A 16,295-nucleotide genomic window follows, 5' to 3' on the forward strand; every position below is an offset into this window, starting at 1 on the left:
CCTCTTCTTCTTCTTCTTCTTCTTCTTCTTCTTCTTCTTCTTCTTCTTCTTCTTCTTCTTCTTCTTCTTCTTCTTCTTCTTCTTCTTCTAAATATATGAGCCCATGGAGCCTCCCTCCTCTCTCTAACTTTATTTATGTCCCATTACAGATGGTTGTGAGCCACCATGTGGTGGTGGGGAATTGAACTTGGACCTCTGGAAGAGCAGTCAGTGCTCTTAACCACTGAGCCATCACTCCAGCCCATCTTCCTCCTCTTCTTTTTCTTCTTCCTCTTCCTTCTTTTCCTCTTTTTCTTCTTGTAGTTTGATGACTTTTTTTACACCCCAAAGGCAGTTTCCCCTTCCTCCTCTCCTCCCAGTCCCCCCACCCCACCCCCATATCCACTGCTCTTCTATTTCTTTCCAGAAAAGGGCAGGCAATCCATGGATATTAACCAGCCACAGCATATAAATTTGCAGTAAGACTAGGCACATCCTTTCCTACCAAGGCTAGACGAGGCTACCCAGTAGGAGGAAAGGGTCCCAAAGGCAGGCAACAGATTCAGAGACAGCCCTTGCTCCCACTTTTAGGAGTACCACAGAACTCTAGACCATACAGAGAGCCTAAGTCAGTCCCATGCAGGTTTCCTGGTTGTCTGTGAACGCCTATGAGCCCAGATGAGTTGGACAATCCTTATTTCCACTCTAGTTACAACCTGGACCACTGGACCACTTCTTCCCATTTTGTGCATAACCTTTTCTTCCCTGCAGTCCAGCTGGTTATTCCTGCTGCAGCATCTTTCTTCATCCAGCTTTATTCCCTTTGCTTAACCCGTGAGCTATCATGATTTTCATAGTTTAACACATGCCTCCACAATGATTTCAGTCATTTCCTGATACTGTCCCCTTTGCTAGGGCTGAGGGGCAATGCGAAGGGTTGAATCCAGAGCCTCTCAGATACTAAGCAAGCAGTCCTCTGTAACTGAGTGACATGTCACCTTCCTCTTTAAAGCATGCAATCTTTAGGCTCACTTGGCAATTTTCTGGGTGTCTTTGTTTGTTTCTTTGTTTTTGACAGTCTCATGTAGCCCAAGCTGGTCTTAAACTTGCTGTGTAGCCAAGGATGGTCTTGAACTTCTAATTCTGTCATCTAAACATCCCAAGCGCTGAAATTCTAGATGTGTATACCACACCTGGGTTATGCTGTGCTGGGGATTCAACCCAGGGCTGCAGGCATGGTAGCCCAGGACTCTACCATGTGAGCCACATGCCCAGCCCACCAGCGTTCTGCTTCGAATGTTCCATGGCTTACCATTCAGCTCCAAGAGCCTAATACCTGCATCACTTGGGAGCTCATTCTCTCTGGTGCTAGAACAGACCTCTCTGTGGCTCTCTCTTCTGAGGTAGTGGGGACCTTGGGCTTCCCTCCAGCCTCAGCTTGTCTCAACAGAACACACCTCTAGCAAGAAACTAGGCCTTCCTGGTTCCCAGGGTGCCTGAGCTTCTTACCCTTTTGGCTCCGGATGAAAGTTCATTAAATAATAATGATAATAATAATAATTTAACAACTGATTTATTGGTCGAACATGAAGCTCAAAAGTCAAATTAGCCACCTCTGCTCCTATACCCTCGTGTCTGAGGTTGATGGCCTGAATTTTCTACTGAGAAGTCTCATTGATGTAAGTCTTAAACAATTTTAAACCCACAGATTAGGAACATATGTCTCTTCCTGTCACATGCTGTGAGAGATTTCAGCTAATTCTGAAATCTGTATGTAAGAATGCCTTTAAAGCAAAATTGTAACTTTATAGCTGTCTTATCTACAAATTCTATCAAGTGTGGCTGGAGTGTACCAGAGAGTTGCAAGGTCTATCTCAGCCTCCCACTATTATTATTATTATTATTATTATTATTATTATTATTTTACACATAGGTTTCTGTTTTATTTTTCTTGTTAGATGATAGTACCCAGTGTGGGTGTATAGGGAAAAATGCAGTGCGGGCATGTGGGGGAGGGGACAGTGTGGGCCTGTTGGGGAGGGGACAGTGTGGACCTGGGGGAGGAGTGGGCAGTGTGGGCCTGTGGGAGAGGGGATAGTGTGACCCTGTGGGGGAGGGTTCAGTGTGGGCCTGTGGGGGAGGGTTCAGTGTGGGCCTGTGGGGGAGGGAACAATGTGGGCCTGTGGGGAAGGTATTAAGGTGGGGCCTTGCTCTCTCTCTCCCTGATATTACTCTCAGGAGTCAGTCAGGAATGGATTTTGTCAGCATGCATGCCTTTAGCTCACTCCTTGAATCTGTTCATAGTTTATCTGCTGCCTCTTGGAGCATGGGCTTCAAATCGTATTATCTACAGTAGCGCAGGCCTTCCTCTCTTTGTCCTAAAATCACCTCACCTAATCTCTGCAGCGCCTGTTGGTTTTTGTGTATGGAAGCCAGGATGGCATCTGCATTGTTTCCGTTCAGCTTCCACAGAGCTTCGGAGACCCTGACAGCATTGGCCTTTGTGAAGGCCAAGCAGGCTAGTCTGGGTTCAGAAGGTGGGGGAATCTTCAAAAAGGACTTCCTTGAACAGGCACTAGGTTTGAGTGTGCGTGTGTGCGCGTGTGCACATGCGTGTGCTTGTATCCATGTGAGTGTGCTTGCTCTTCCCCAGGTGTTGTCTACTTTGTTTTATGTGTGTGTGGTGTTCATTTCGGTTTTGAGACACAGTCTCTGGCTGGCTTTGTCACCAATTAGGCGAGGCTAATTGGTCAAGCCGCGTACTAACACTATCAGTGTGAACTACCGCACTTAGATAATTTTTTAAATGTGGGTTCTGGCAGTCTAATTTAGATCTTCATGCTTCCATGACAAGCACATGATTGCCTCGCCCAGCTCCCCAGCCCCACCAAATAGCTGTGTTTTCTTTTAATTCTTAATTTTGTATTTTATTTTTATGTATCTGTGTGTTTTGCCTGCATAAATGTCTGTGTGCCATGTGTGTGGCTGGTATCTTTGGATCTCTCGGAACTGGAGTTACAGATGGTCATGAACGTCCATGAGGGTTCTGGGAATCAAACCGAGGTCTGATCTGGAAGCCCAGCCAGGGCTCTTAACCACTGAGCCATTGATCCAGCCTAGTTTTTGATAAGGTGCAGTGATTTTCAGTGTTGGTTGAAATACAGGTCCATACCCTTGTGATTGTTGAAAACGGGGTTTAAGTATCCCACACTGCCTTAGTGTCAGTGAAAAACAACCGATCCAAAGCATATAACCCACGCTCCAAATCAGGCTCGGCTTGCCCCTCTTTAATGGGACCATTGCAGGCATGCCAAATACTACAGCTAGTGGATTGTATACATCTGGTAAGACTTTTCATAACAGCTAAGGTTTGCGGCAATGTGATTTTAATTACAGACAGATTGACTAGCTGGAAAAATACACAGGAACTAAACAGAGAGCAGAGCTAAACACAAGCCCTTTCATAAATGGCCCTGCTTTGGTTAGGATGGCTTTAAGTGACTGCTGGGGACAGCAAGGATGATGTGTGTTTTGGGGCGAGCTCTGAGGGTGGGGTGTGACTCATCTTCAACCTGGGGGCCAGTCATTGTCTGGAGGGGGAGTTCACAGTGGTGGTGATTAGACTCCTTTTGAAGTTCAAGCAGGCTGATGCTTGTCTCCTGTTACCTTGACCCTTGGGAACACAGGTGTCTTTGCCAGACAAAATTGCTCTGGATTGGACCACATTTGCTTTGAAGGCTTGTGGGGATGGCTACGCAGAGGTGCAGTTTTGAGTCTTTCCCCCTAAACAGACTGTATTAGACCGTGTTCTTCTTTCTCTGAAGTTCATTCCATGTAAAGATGTCAGATGTGCAAGCAAAGGCACAGGAAGCCAGCTGCTGTGTCAGGTCAGTTTCCCTGCCTAGAGCACAGGGGGACCTTTTCCATGGGCAGGGACACCTGACACTCTGGCATGTGGGTTCCCATCAGAACAGCATTGTGCTTTTCTTCGGAACTCTTTCTGGAAGGGTTCTTAACTGCCTCATGGGAAGCTGCTGTGATTTTCAACTTTCTCTGTGTGGGCTGGAGTTATGACCCCACCCCACCCCTCCCACCTTACCTAAGGTGTTTACTGGAGGACGCAAAACCTGACCAAAATGCAGGCCCTGCCCACAAAGTCTCCTGGAGAAGATGGGTTTAGCTTAGGAAGTGTATAAGATGACAGCTGGTTCTCCAGATCCACCCCTACGCCGCCCCATTACCACATCAGACTATTGCCAGAAAAGCTTAAGCATGTGTAGTGTGTGATTTTGCTTTCCAGGAGCTAGTAGTCGGCTTTGGGGTGTGTCAGGGTCTCCTCCCAGGTGTTGCTGGAGTCCCTACGATCGCCTGGTAGATGAGCTGAGAGATCCCACTTGCTGGAGAGGAAACTTGCCTGCCCTGGTGTTTGGCAGGGAGAGCCTAGGCAGTCCCCACCCGCCCTGTGACTCCTTGGCCTATCTGGATGACTGCCATACAAGTGATGGCTGTCTCCTTCCATATTCATCCATCTCTCTGGTGAATAGTTATGTGTTGACCATCATCTTCAGCTACAAATGCTCTACAGTTCTATAACAATGGGCTGGGCCCTCACCTATCAATCCCTACTTGAGAAAATGCCCTAAACATTTGCTTATAGCTCAGTCTTTAGAGAGGCATTGTTTTCAATAGATGTTCCTTCCCTCAGGTGACTCTAGCTGTGCCAAGTTGACATAGAACTAGGTAGCGCAGTCACTATAGCCATGAGAGGTAATGTCTCCCATTTGAGGAATATGGCAGAGGTGCTAGCTAACTAAAATGTACCCTCTGCCCCGCCCCTGAAAACAAATTTCTCGAGGGCACCTTAAGAGTTGAATGAGGGCCTGACATTAACTTCACTTATCTGAAAAGGATTTTATGTCCACATACATAGACGTGACATCCCCTGGTTATGTAAATACATTTGTTCTTCTTTAAGAAGGTTAGAAGAAACCAAGGAAAGAAAGGAAGCCATTTATTTGAAGTACAGATTCTTATCTTTTTGGTATGTGCTCTAGTGACCTTAGCATGCTGGTCCCTGCTTTGGGGAGCCACTTCCACAAAACCAGAGGGCTCAGGAGTTGGACTTACAGGTGGTCATAAGCTGCCCATTAGAGGTGCTGGGAACTGAACTAGAGTCCTATGGACAAGTACAGATTTTTAACCACCAAGCCATCTCTCCAACCTCCTCCTCCTCCTTCTTTTTCTTCTCTCTCTCTCTCTCTCTCTCCCTCCCTCCTTCCCTCTTTTTCTGACCCCATCCCATCTTTTCTCTCACTGTAAGATCTTGCTATTTTGACTAGGGTGCCTGTTGACATTTAGTCTAGGCTCTGCCTCATAGTTACCTGGTTTCCAACTCCCCGCCCCATTCCACCCCCACCTTTTAGAGAAGGGATCCTACCCTGTAGCTCAGGCTGACCTTGTACTGCCAGTGAACCTCCTGCCTCTTCGTTAGGCTTACAGACTTGAGCTCCTCATACCTAGCTTTGTTTCTCTCCTTGAAAGCACTTGAGAAAATGCGTTTTCATGCCATCCTCCGACAGTGATGGGTTTTTGTTGGTGGCAGCTGGTTTTAGGCTTCCCAGCATGCAGCACTCCACCCATGCCTTGATGATGTTCAAAGTGCGCTATGCAGAAGAACACATGGATTCCTCTGTTAGAAAGGATGGACCTGTGGAAGTGGATGTAGTAACCAGGGGTGTGTGTGTGTGTCCCTTTCTCACAACCATCACAAGTTGCTTTAAAGCTTTGTGGAATTTACTCCCATGTTTCAGGGAGAAACAGCTCCAAAATGTGGTGGCCCAGAATTTAGGTTTGGCTTGCGTTCTATCGAAGCCCGCTGTAGTTGGAGCTCCTAACCATCCTGGTGTTTCTCAGCAGGCCAAGACGTAGCTGGGAGGATGCAAGAGCCCAGCATCTTCCTGGCTGCCACACATTGCCAAGGGCTAAAGAGAGGAAAGGAATCCTTGTTGATTTCAGGGCAGCAACTTTGCCTTTGCCTTGTGGGCCAGCTCCAGAGCCTTTATCCCCGGGGGGGGGGGGGGGGGGGGGGGGGGGGGGGGGGGGGGGTGGGGGGGGGGGGGGGGGGGGGGGGAGTTGCCAAACTCCAGACTGGAATTGAGCCTGGCAGGCAGCTAGTACACAAAGCCCCACTTGTTCCCCACCCTCCTCATCCCGTGGAAACCTGTCAGGCCGCCTCCCCAAAGGCTCTGCATTTATTTTTAAAGAATGTTAGAAAGGAAATCTATGGCTTACCATCTTCCTCCCTCTTTGGGAGTGTTTATTGTGCTTGGAGATCATTCTGGTCCACATGGCTGTGGTTTTCCTCACTCATTCTTTGTGCTCCTATGTTAAATAGCTCTGGGAGAAAATAAACAGAACGGGCCAGTTTTCACCCCAGTGATGGAAAAGGGAGAGAAGCTGGGACTCTGGAGAGCCTGAGCTGCATACCCAGGCTCCGCCTTGGCTGTGCTGCGCTGGCTTTTCTCACCCTGGAGTATGGCCAGGAGGTACTGGGAGGCCTTGGCTAGTGGGGGGTTGGGCACCCAGACGCCATGTCCAGCAAACAGTGTGACTTGGAAGAATTTACCTGGGATCTGTTGCAACCATTTCTGCTGGAAGAAGCAATCCTGAACTGCTCCAAACCAGAGCAAAACCTAAAAGCAGGGATCTCAGGGGAGAGGGCTCAGTGGGTAACTGCTTACTGAACAAGCATGAGGACTTGAGTTTGGAACCCAGATACCCACATAAAAAGCCAGGGCATCATGCAATGTGCCCCATAAAACCCTAGCTCTGGGGAGGAAGACACAGGCAGAGGATGGCTGGCCAGCAAGCCTAGCCAAGTCAGTGAACTTTCAGTTCATTGAGAGACTCTGCCTCAAAAATAATAATGAGAGAGGAATTGGGGAAGATATCTTGGTATCTATACTTGAGCAAACGCACTGTACATATACATTCACCATACAGCCACAAGACATACACACATATGCACCATACGCACAGACATGCACACACGAGCACACAAATGCACACACACACACATGCACAAACACAAGCAAGAAAACTGAAAGCATTTAGATACCAGACTTTAACATCAGCTCCCAAGCTACAGGACAGCTGATTCTGAACAGTAGATTACACAGACCTGCTGTTTAAGACTTGCAAACACCTGCTTGAAGAGGAGAAGCCACTCCTGCTTGGGTGGCATAGCTCACAGACAGTGACCACATCCCTCACTATACAGCCTCTCCCTTGCCAAATGAAGAAAAAGAGCTTATTTAATTTTGCTTGTCCTCCTGGGCTTGGAAATACCAAGTAATTTATTCTGGTTATTGTCGGTTCCCTATTTCAAACCAAGGATTTCTCCCTATAAATCCCCTTTAAGAGGAAAGCCTACAGACACAGAAAGCCACACCAAGTGTGCGATGTAATACAAGTGAATGACACTCAAGCCAACCAGGAAATGCACTCTGCTGTCCCAGAGGCTGGGTCCCTGTGCCCCGCCCCATTCCCAACACCTTCCCCTCTCTACTTCAGCAGCCAGTCTCTCACTTCCTGGGGTCCTCGGTTCTCACACTTGCATGTCAGCCACTTAGCATCCCGCTGTGCATGGCTGCCCTCAAAAGCTTAACCTTATCCATTACAAACTGTCAGTGGGGCCTAGGGTGTCGCTAAGCCAATCAAGAGGGAGATGAGGGCCTAGACTGAGACCTCAGCACCAAAATAAAGAACGGAAAAACACAGGCTTCATCTTTCTATTTACCACTGCAAATGACTTTTTTTTTTTTTTTTGGTTTTTCGAGACAGGGTTTCTCTGTATAGCCCTGGCTGTCCTGGAGCTCACTTTGTAGACCAGGCTGGCCTTGAACTCAGAAATCCACCTGCCTCCGCCTCCCGAGTGCTGGGATTAAAGGCGTGCGCCACCACGCCCGGCTGCAAATGACTTTTTAGACTTTATCTACTGAACAACCTTTAGGTAAAGCTCAGAAGTAGCTAAGTTAAATTCGATCAACCAGTAGACTCATTAAAAAAAATTTTACCTTTTAAATTCCCTTGTCTCATGTGTTGCCTATAATTTGGGGACTCTTAAAAAGTTATTTATTCTTATTTTATATGTACCAGTGTTTTGCCTGTGTGTGTGTGTGTGTGTGTGTGAGTGTGAGTGTGTGTGTGTGCCAGGTGCATACTGTGCTGGTGGAGGTCACATAAGAGAGGCAGATCCTCTGGAACTGGAGTTACAGATGGTTGTCAGCTGCAGTGTGGGTGCTGGGAATTGAACCCAGGTCCTCTGCAAGAACAGCCAGTGCTCTTAACTGTTGAGCCATCTCTCCAGCCCCAATTCTAAGACTTTTAAAAACAAATGTTTATCCCAGAAACTTAAGTGAAATTGTGAAACCTAAAAAGTACTTTTAAATGTAAAGGTGAATTTCTTTTGAGTCTACACTATTAGTAAAGGGTGATGTTTGCTGATGTCCAGGAAAAGCATCCAATCCTTCAAGACTTTTGTGTTGCCCGTGGTTATAGTAAAAACCAGCATCATCTTCCATGTTGTTCGTCCCTATAATAAAGAAGAATACATCAGCTCTATAAGAAACAGCAAAAATATTAAGCATACCCTTGAACTCATAAACAAGTTCAGAATAAGCAGTGAAAGTTTGGGGTCACTGTTGTGAGACCCTGTCTCATGTCTCTTCTTCTCTAGGGTGAGGATAATAGCACCAATTTATTAACCAAAGTCCATGTGCACTTTGCCTACGGAGGAGCATTGTGCATTGAACTCTCTGCTGTACTGCCCTTGAACCTATTAGCCAAACCAGAATCCTTGGTCCAAAAAATAATAACCGTGTTGTCCAGATGTGGTAGGAGCACATATGTAATCCCAGCACTCTGGAGACTGAAGCAGGAGAGTTGCAAGATTGAGGCTAGCCTGTGTAATATAAATTAATAAGCAAATAAATGAATAAAGACTTAAGGTGCATGAGAAATTACACACTCAGAAAATATCTAATGCAGTTTCATCTTTCATGGGCACCAATGTGTTCAAAGTCTCACATAATTTGCTAATATAGATAACAATACATAGTAACCCCTAAAATGGTGATTATTTACAGACTTCCTTTTGGTTCACTTTAGCACAAACTATTCATTTGCTTTTTTTATTTCTGATTATGTGCATGTGTATGTGTGTGTGTTTATGGGTACGTGCACATGATTGCCAGTGATGGTGGATACCAGAGGTGTCAGATTCCTCCCCCTCCTGCCTCACCCCACCCCACCCTGCCCCACCCCAAGTTGGAATTATAGGCCAGTAGTTATTAACTGCATGGAATTGAACTCTGGTCCTCTGGAAGAGCAGTGCATGCCCTTAACCACTGAGCCATCACTCCAGCCCAGAGTTTATTTTTTGAAATGTATGTATATGTGTGTGGGCGTGGCTGTTTGAGCATGTAAATTCGATGCCCACAGAGGCCATCAAGAGCACTCAGAGCTGGAATTACATGTAGGTAGTTGTGAGCTGCCTGAGATGGCTGCGAGAAACTGAACCCAGGTTCTGAGCAACTGCGCAGCTCCTCAACTTTCTGCTTGATAGAATTAAAACAAAACCATGCCCTAGTTATTTCTTCAGCTTTAGTCATTGACTTGTGACCCCTTGTTAGCCATACCCTACAGCAAGAGTAGACTGAGTTACAACCTTTTGCTCTGTAGTTGTATCAGGAAAACAACTGTGTAAAAATGTGAACATCTAGTCTTTTTTTTTTTTTCCTTCTTGCCTCTAGAACTACTTCTTTTGTATGGTACCTGATTCTTGTCATTGTTGCCATACACCTACCTAGGTAAAATGTAGATTCAGTAGCAGATAAGATAATTAAATGTGGCCTCATCTCTTGTCACCATGTAACAGATAAATGTGCAATTATTAGGTCACCAAAATAACACAAGGAGGACACTGGCCTCTGCCTTGTCCCCGAAGACCCTTCCTCAGAGGGAAGTACAGTGAAGTGGTGTGAGGCTATTCTCTAAGTGGCCCTCGTCTCTAGCTGGAATCTGTATTCAGAAACCTGAGTGGGCTACCACAAACCCCCAGCTTGTAAACACAGTAGCCAGCACACGTCTGAAGGAAGTTTTATTAAAAGGACAGAAAATTTAGTACCTGTCTTATCCTGGAATACCATGCTGTCTCAGGGCACTGTGCTCAGAATTCAGGTCATCCAAAGGGCTGAGCTTGGGTTGGGCTCACTGCTTCCTGACTTCCTGTTTCTATGCTTCCCTTTTCTTAGGGGATATTGAGATCGGAGGTTCCATTCCTGACCTCGCCAATGCGTTGTTGATCTTCTGGCAGCATCTTCAGTTCTAACAATTAGGGATGGGCTTAGGGTTCTGTTTAGAGGTTTTAAATCAACATCTTCTGGGTCCTGTTTCTGTGGTACAGAGCCGATGTCATGGAACCTCCCTGTGGCTTGATAGGTGCCCATTCCTTAGTCCCAGGTTGAAGGAAAGGGGAAGCCAATTGGGGAGGAAAGGATTTATTTGGCTTATACTTCCACGTCACTGTTCATCATAGAAGGAACCTGGAGGCAGGAGCTGATGCAGAAGCCATGGAGGCATGCTGCTTACTGACTTGCTCCCCATAGATTGCTCAATCCTGCTTTCTTATAGAACCCAGGACCATCAGCCTAGGGATGGCACCTCCCACCATGGTCTGGGCCTCCCCTATCAATCACTGTTTAAGAAAAATGCTCTTTTATACAGCCCGATCTTATGGGGGCCTTTTTTCAGTTGAGGTTTTTCCTTCTCTGATAACTCTCTTATGTGTCAAGTTGACACAGAGCTAGACCGTACACGCTGTGCTACCCCTGAAACTTGTTATGAGTCCTTCTCAGCCTCAAGCATCTCACCCTTGATGAGGAACAAACTGTAGTCTGCTTCGTCTGGCTTTCCATGCTGGCTTATCCCCAGACAGACTCTGGCTCCTCTGTACTCCCCATTTCACATGGACCTCTAAGAAGACAGTGGTCACTTGGTTCTAAAGTCAGCTTCGTTTATTTATACAGTCGTCTTCCTCCCTTCCTTCCTTTCTTTTTCAGAAAGGGTCTTGCTGTTGTACCTGGAACTTGAGCTCCTCCTGACTTGACCCAGGAAGTACTGAGCTAACAGTTTTGTGCCGTACTGGTGGAAGGGAAAGGAGGGAAAAAAAAAAAAAGACCCATTTTAAAAAGAACTATGTCCTGATATATCAGAAACTGCAGTTTGAACAGTAGAGTTCTATTTAAGGTACTTAATTCCCCTCTCCACCCATGATACATTGTGAGCTCACTGAAGTCAGAAAATGTGCTAAGCACCCTTTTGTGTGCACAGTACCTACTTGGGGCTTGCTTTGCAACAGAGGCTCAGATATAGAGGCGCAGCTGAAGAGCCCAGCTTCCTGGGCCTATGTGATTTTATTTGTAAAATGGAGGCACACTGTGCATACTTCATGGAGGACTGAGAGGTGCATGTGCTGTCACATGTTTGAAGCAGAGAGCATGGAGTCTGCTACCCATAGGCACTCATTTTATCTGGTTTTCTCTGGCCGGGTCTCTGATTGGCTGGCGGCTCCAGCGTGCAGTGTCTTTAGGTGCAGTGTGTGGTGAGAGGTTTGAACTCCATTAGTCCGAGATCCCAGCCGGCTGAAGCTCTAAGGTCTTCTGAGGTGGCGAGAGACAAATTTGCTCTTTGGAGACAAGTCAACCTCTGTCTAAAACTATGGGAACTGTCCTGGGGGTGGGGGGTGGGGGTTTTTATTATATCTTGAAGGGCTCATTCTTCTATGAAATATGGAGACTTGGGCTTAGTATTAGAAAATCCCTTCCATTTTTAGAAAGATTATAAAATAAGTTTTAAATCAACATGAAACTCAGGAAGGTTTTTGTTTGTTTGTTTGTTTTATCAAAAGTCCTTATTAAGCTACAGTTTCTGCTAGGTTAAGTACCATTTTGCAGAAGGATCCCTGGTTACTGAACTTCTGACTAGACCTGAAGCTGCTGTAAGTGACAGACTCTGGGTCCTGTTCTTTCTCCTATACAAAGGCATATCCTACATAAGTAATTCTGAACTCTCGGGTACAGACTTGGGGTGTCTTCTATCTCATGCTCACCAGAACACAACCATCAAGGGGAAACCATCTCCACAAAAACTTTCCTATGCTGCAGAGTCACAACCAATGTTCAATCTTCCAACCTTGATTTTCTGAATTCATTTCTCACCACCACTGCATAGGGAAGGATACATGATGTCTTTATCAACCTGATAGCCAGAGAAGAAGAGGGTTAGCTGTTACCAGAATAAATAAAGCCTCCAGCAGCGAACTTTTTTTTTTTAATTTATTTATTATATGTAAGTACACTGTAGCTGTCTTCAGACACTCCAGAAGAGGGCGTCAGATCTTGTTACAGATGGTTGTGAGCCACCATGTGGTTGCTGGGATTTGAACTCTGGACCTTCGGAAGAGCAGTCGGGTGCTCTTACCCACTGAGCCATCTCACCAGCCCGAGCAGCGAACTTTTACAGGCATCCCCACAGACTTTCATTCTGAATTGTATTTCACCTTGTCTGTGAAATTAGAGTATTTTACTTAACACCTCCATAGTTTGCTATTAGTAATTTAACGAGCCTGTTGTCGGTTTCTTTCAGGATAAAATGACCCAGAAGATCATGGGGCATCTAAGCTTCTAGGAGGATGTGAAGTTGTCCATCTTCAGCAGTCTGGTTGAAGTTGGAGGTCAGTATTTGTCTCTGTATCTTTAAGAGTTCTTAGCATGCTGTCCTGAGGGTAGGGCAAGAACCACACCTGCACTAGCCCCACTGTATGATTCTTAGTATAAAGGAATTTATTGGTGGGAAGGGGACCTGGAAATGGGGGTAGAGGCAGGAAAAGGAGGGAGACAGAGGAAGAGGGGATGAAGGGAAGAGGGGAAGAGGATGGCCGGGAACATGTGGGAGAGAGAGTAGATGGAGAGAGAGAGAGAGAGAGAGAGAGAGAGAGAGAGAGAGAGAGAGAGAGCAGCGAGCAAACAGTCCCTATTCACTTAACACCTCCATAGTTTGCTATTAGTAATTTAATGAGCCTGTTTCTTCGTTTCTTTCAGGATAGGATGACCCAGAAGATCGTGGGGTGTCTTAAGCTTCAAGGAGGATGTGAAGTTGCACATCTTGCAACTTGTGACTTGCACCTGGTGGGCAGCTGTTGCTAGGTAACTGTTGAGCAGAGCCTAGAGGAAATGCTAACATTCACATAGGATCTTTTTTATTTGTTTGTTTGTTTGTTTGTTTATATAAGTACACTGTAGCTGCCTTCAGACACACACCAGAAGAGGGCATCAGATCCCATTAGACATGGTTGTGAGCCACCATGTGATTGCTGGGAATTGAACTCAGGACCTCTGGAAGAGTAGTCAGTGCTCTTAACCACTGAGCCATCTCTCTAGCCCCTCACATAGGATCTTAAAGGAAAAAAGGTTTATTTTGGCTCCTGATTTGAGGGGCTAGTCCATGCTGATGGGGAAGTCATGGTGGCAGCCGACTCCTTGGATGTGTTAGTGTGCCTGCCACTGGTGTTCTCACTATCTCCCCTCTCATCAGAACAGGAAGCAGAAGCAGATAGACTATAAGTAAGGCTCAAAGCTGACCCCTCGTGATCTGCTTCATCCAGCAAAGTCCCAAACAGTACCACCAACTGGGGACCAAATGTTCAGATACATCGGCCCGTGGAGCACATTTTACCTACAAAAAGCATAATACCTACCAACCCCTCTAGCTTTGTGTTTGACATAAAAATAATTGAGAGACTTCACCTGGAGCCTGGAGAGTCTCAGGATTTGGCCTCAAGATTCTGATGGGAAATTAAACTAGATAGCAAAGAGTTTCAACCTGAAAGACTAGGCTCCTTGAGAACATTTCAGAAAGGATTCCCTTCCCACCTTCTACTTCCAGGGGCTAGGGATGTAGCTCAGTTGATAGAGTGAGCGCTTACCTAGCAAACACGGAGCTCTGGTACCAGAGTCCCTCGTACTGCATGAAATGAGGCATGTGGATTCGTGCCTGTAATCCTAGCACTTGGGAGGTCGAGGCAGGAGTTCAAGGTTATCCTCTGCTATGTAGGGAGTTCAAAGCCCACCTGGGCTATACGAGATCTTGTCTATAAAATAAAACAAAAGGACCCATCTTCTATACAATGGAGGAGACATCACATCCTCGATACAGAGAGGAAAAGAAGCTAGCTGATGGTCCACTCTCATGGCTGCTTCTTGTTCTCTGTGGTTTGTCGGTCCATCAAATTACCCTGCTAGAGGAACTTCACCACTTTCTACCTAAAATATAGGAATGCACAATCGTGTCATATTCCCTGTGGGTCCCAAAGGGCCCTTAAATCCTGCAGGGTAGAAGCCAGGGTCCTGTCTCTCAAGGCCCTGGTAGCCTTGTCACATGATGCCCCTTGGATCCATCATCTAACCTTGCCCTTGCTATTCTTTTCTGACTAACAGGGCCACCTCCCTCCCTCCCTATCTTTGCCAGCCTTCCTAGGACTCATTGATGCAGCTGTGTGTGGTTCCGCAGCCTGGCACTCACCCCAGCATACAGTGGTTTTCCCTTCTCCCCAAGTGCTGCATTGGCCATTCTGTTCAGTGCAGTTTCCTCCCCGCCCCTCTCCCTTCCGCCCCCAAGTACTGGCTGGGGGATGGAACCTAGGCCCTCACATACTAAGCAAAGACTCTATCACTAGGTGGCACCCCAGCTTGCTTTCTACTTATAGGGTCCCATTAAATTTCGCAGACTGCCATTGAACTTGCAGTCTTTGTAGATTTAGCCTGAGTGGCTGAGATCACAGAGCCTGGGTCCCTCCTTGTTTCTAGGATATGGCAGTGTAGTTGTAAAGGCACAGACCTCACAGCTCCACTTTGTAGATTCAAGTACGGTCCTGGAGTTCAGAAATAATGGTCTTGAGCCTTATCTCTTCCCCGGGCTTTCCTCATTTTGAAATGGGGAAGATGAAGATGTTGAGAGTCAGGGTTTGGGGCATGTAGAGAAATGGGTGTGAAGTTCTGAGGTCAGTGCCAGGTTCACAGTAATAATCCCTTCGCTGTGTGTGATCAATCAGCTATTAGAGTTCACTACAGGAAACCACACACTTTCCCTTGAAGACCAGAGTCACATAATCCAATGATGATTTGTAGCTTCTGGGAGTTTACATGGGAAGGAGTTCTATACACACATAATATCCTACCATACTTTAGGGATCTGCAGTTGTTCTCCTCTGGACAATAGAATCTCTAGGCCAGGAAGATGTCACACCCCTTGTAAGCTTAGCATCCTCTCGGAGGCCCCAAAGCGCCAAGTGTTGTATAAATTCCTTTAACATTCCCAATCCTGTACTCCTGCAGAGCTTGTGCTATGTGACTGCAGTGGCAGAGAGCCCATCTTTCTCCAGAGTGGATGGACAGGTAGTGCATATGCCTCTATGTCTCTGTCTGCTCTGATGTGACATGCTCCACTGACCAGTGTCCTTGACTCAAGCATGCAGATATGGAGGGACATGGTCACAACAGTCCTAAAGTTGTATCCACTCCCAGTGCTCTGAGTGTCCCTTCTGTGTGGCCACTCTGTGCATGCGTCTAGGGGATGCTGAGATTTTCTTTGCTGTACAGCCTCCTAGAGACAGGAGGAAGAGCCCACCTGAGTGTGGCCTGCAAAGAGAGAGCTATAGCTCTGAGACCTGCCCCAGGGGTGCTTGAGCCCTAGTCTCCCCTCCCCCACACCGTCTCACTCTGTGTGTTCCATGGTAGCCGGCATCACCCATGTTAGCTGTTTTCTTCTAGGCTCTGAGATATTTCAGAAGTAAAAGACCCACATATCCAGAAGTCTGAGTGCCATTTTGATATGCCTAGCCTGTGGACTCATCTCCTGGAAGAGAGAGAGGGCATTTCTTTCTGTGGATAGAGCTTTGAGAACTCTTTGAGATTAAAGGCATCTCTGTTTCCCAAGCCTTGCTCCTTCTCACAGCTGCTTTTGGCTTCATCCAGAGAGTAATCTGCACAAAGGCACCGCTTCAGGCTTCAGGCTTCAGGCTTCAGGCTTCAGGCTTCAGGCTTCAGGCTTCAGGCTTCTTCAGGCTTCTTCAGGATTCAGGCTTCTTCAGGCTTCTTCAGGCTTCAGGCTTCTTCAGGCTTCTTCAGGCTTCAGGCTTCAAGCTTCTTCAGGCTTCAGGCTTCTTCAGGCTTCAGGCTTCTTCAGGCTTCAGGCTTCTT

General features: G+C 46.6%; 1 protein-coding gene across 1 annotated transcript in view; it reads left to right on the plus strand.

Moving 5' to 3' along the window:
- The window catches only part of Scaf8 (SR-related CTD associated factor 8), a 177,328-nt gene extending 164,073 nt beyond the window's left edge, over nt 1–13,255 (plus strand). Inside the window, exons 21-22 of the transcript XR_003835293.1 lie at nt 12,685–12,772; nt 13,140–13,255. The gene's annotated coding sequence lies outside the window, so the exon portion shown is untranslated. The remainder of the gene's footprint in view (nt 1–12,684; nt 12,773–13,139) is intronic.
- Nucleotides 13,256–16,295: the final 3,040 nt, after the last annotated feature.

This window comes from Mus caroli, chromosome 17 (genome assembly GCF_900094665.2).
Source record: "Mus caroli chromosome 17, CAROLI_EIJ_v1.1, whole genome shotgun sequence".
NCBI classification, from domain to species: domain Eukaryota; kingdom Metazoa; phylum Chordata; class Mammalia; order Rodentia; family Muridae; genus Mus; species Mus caroli.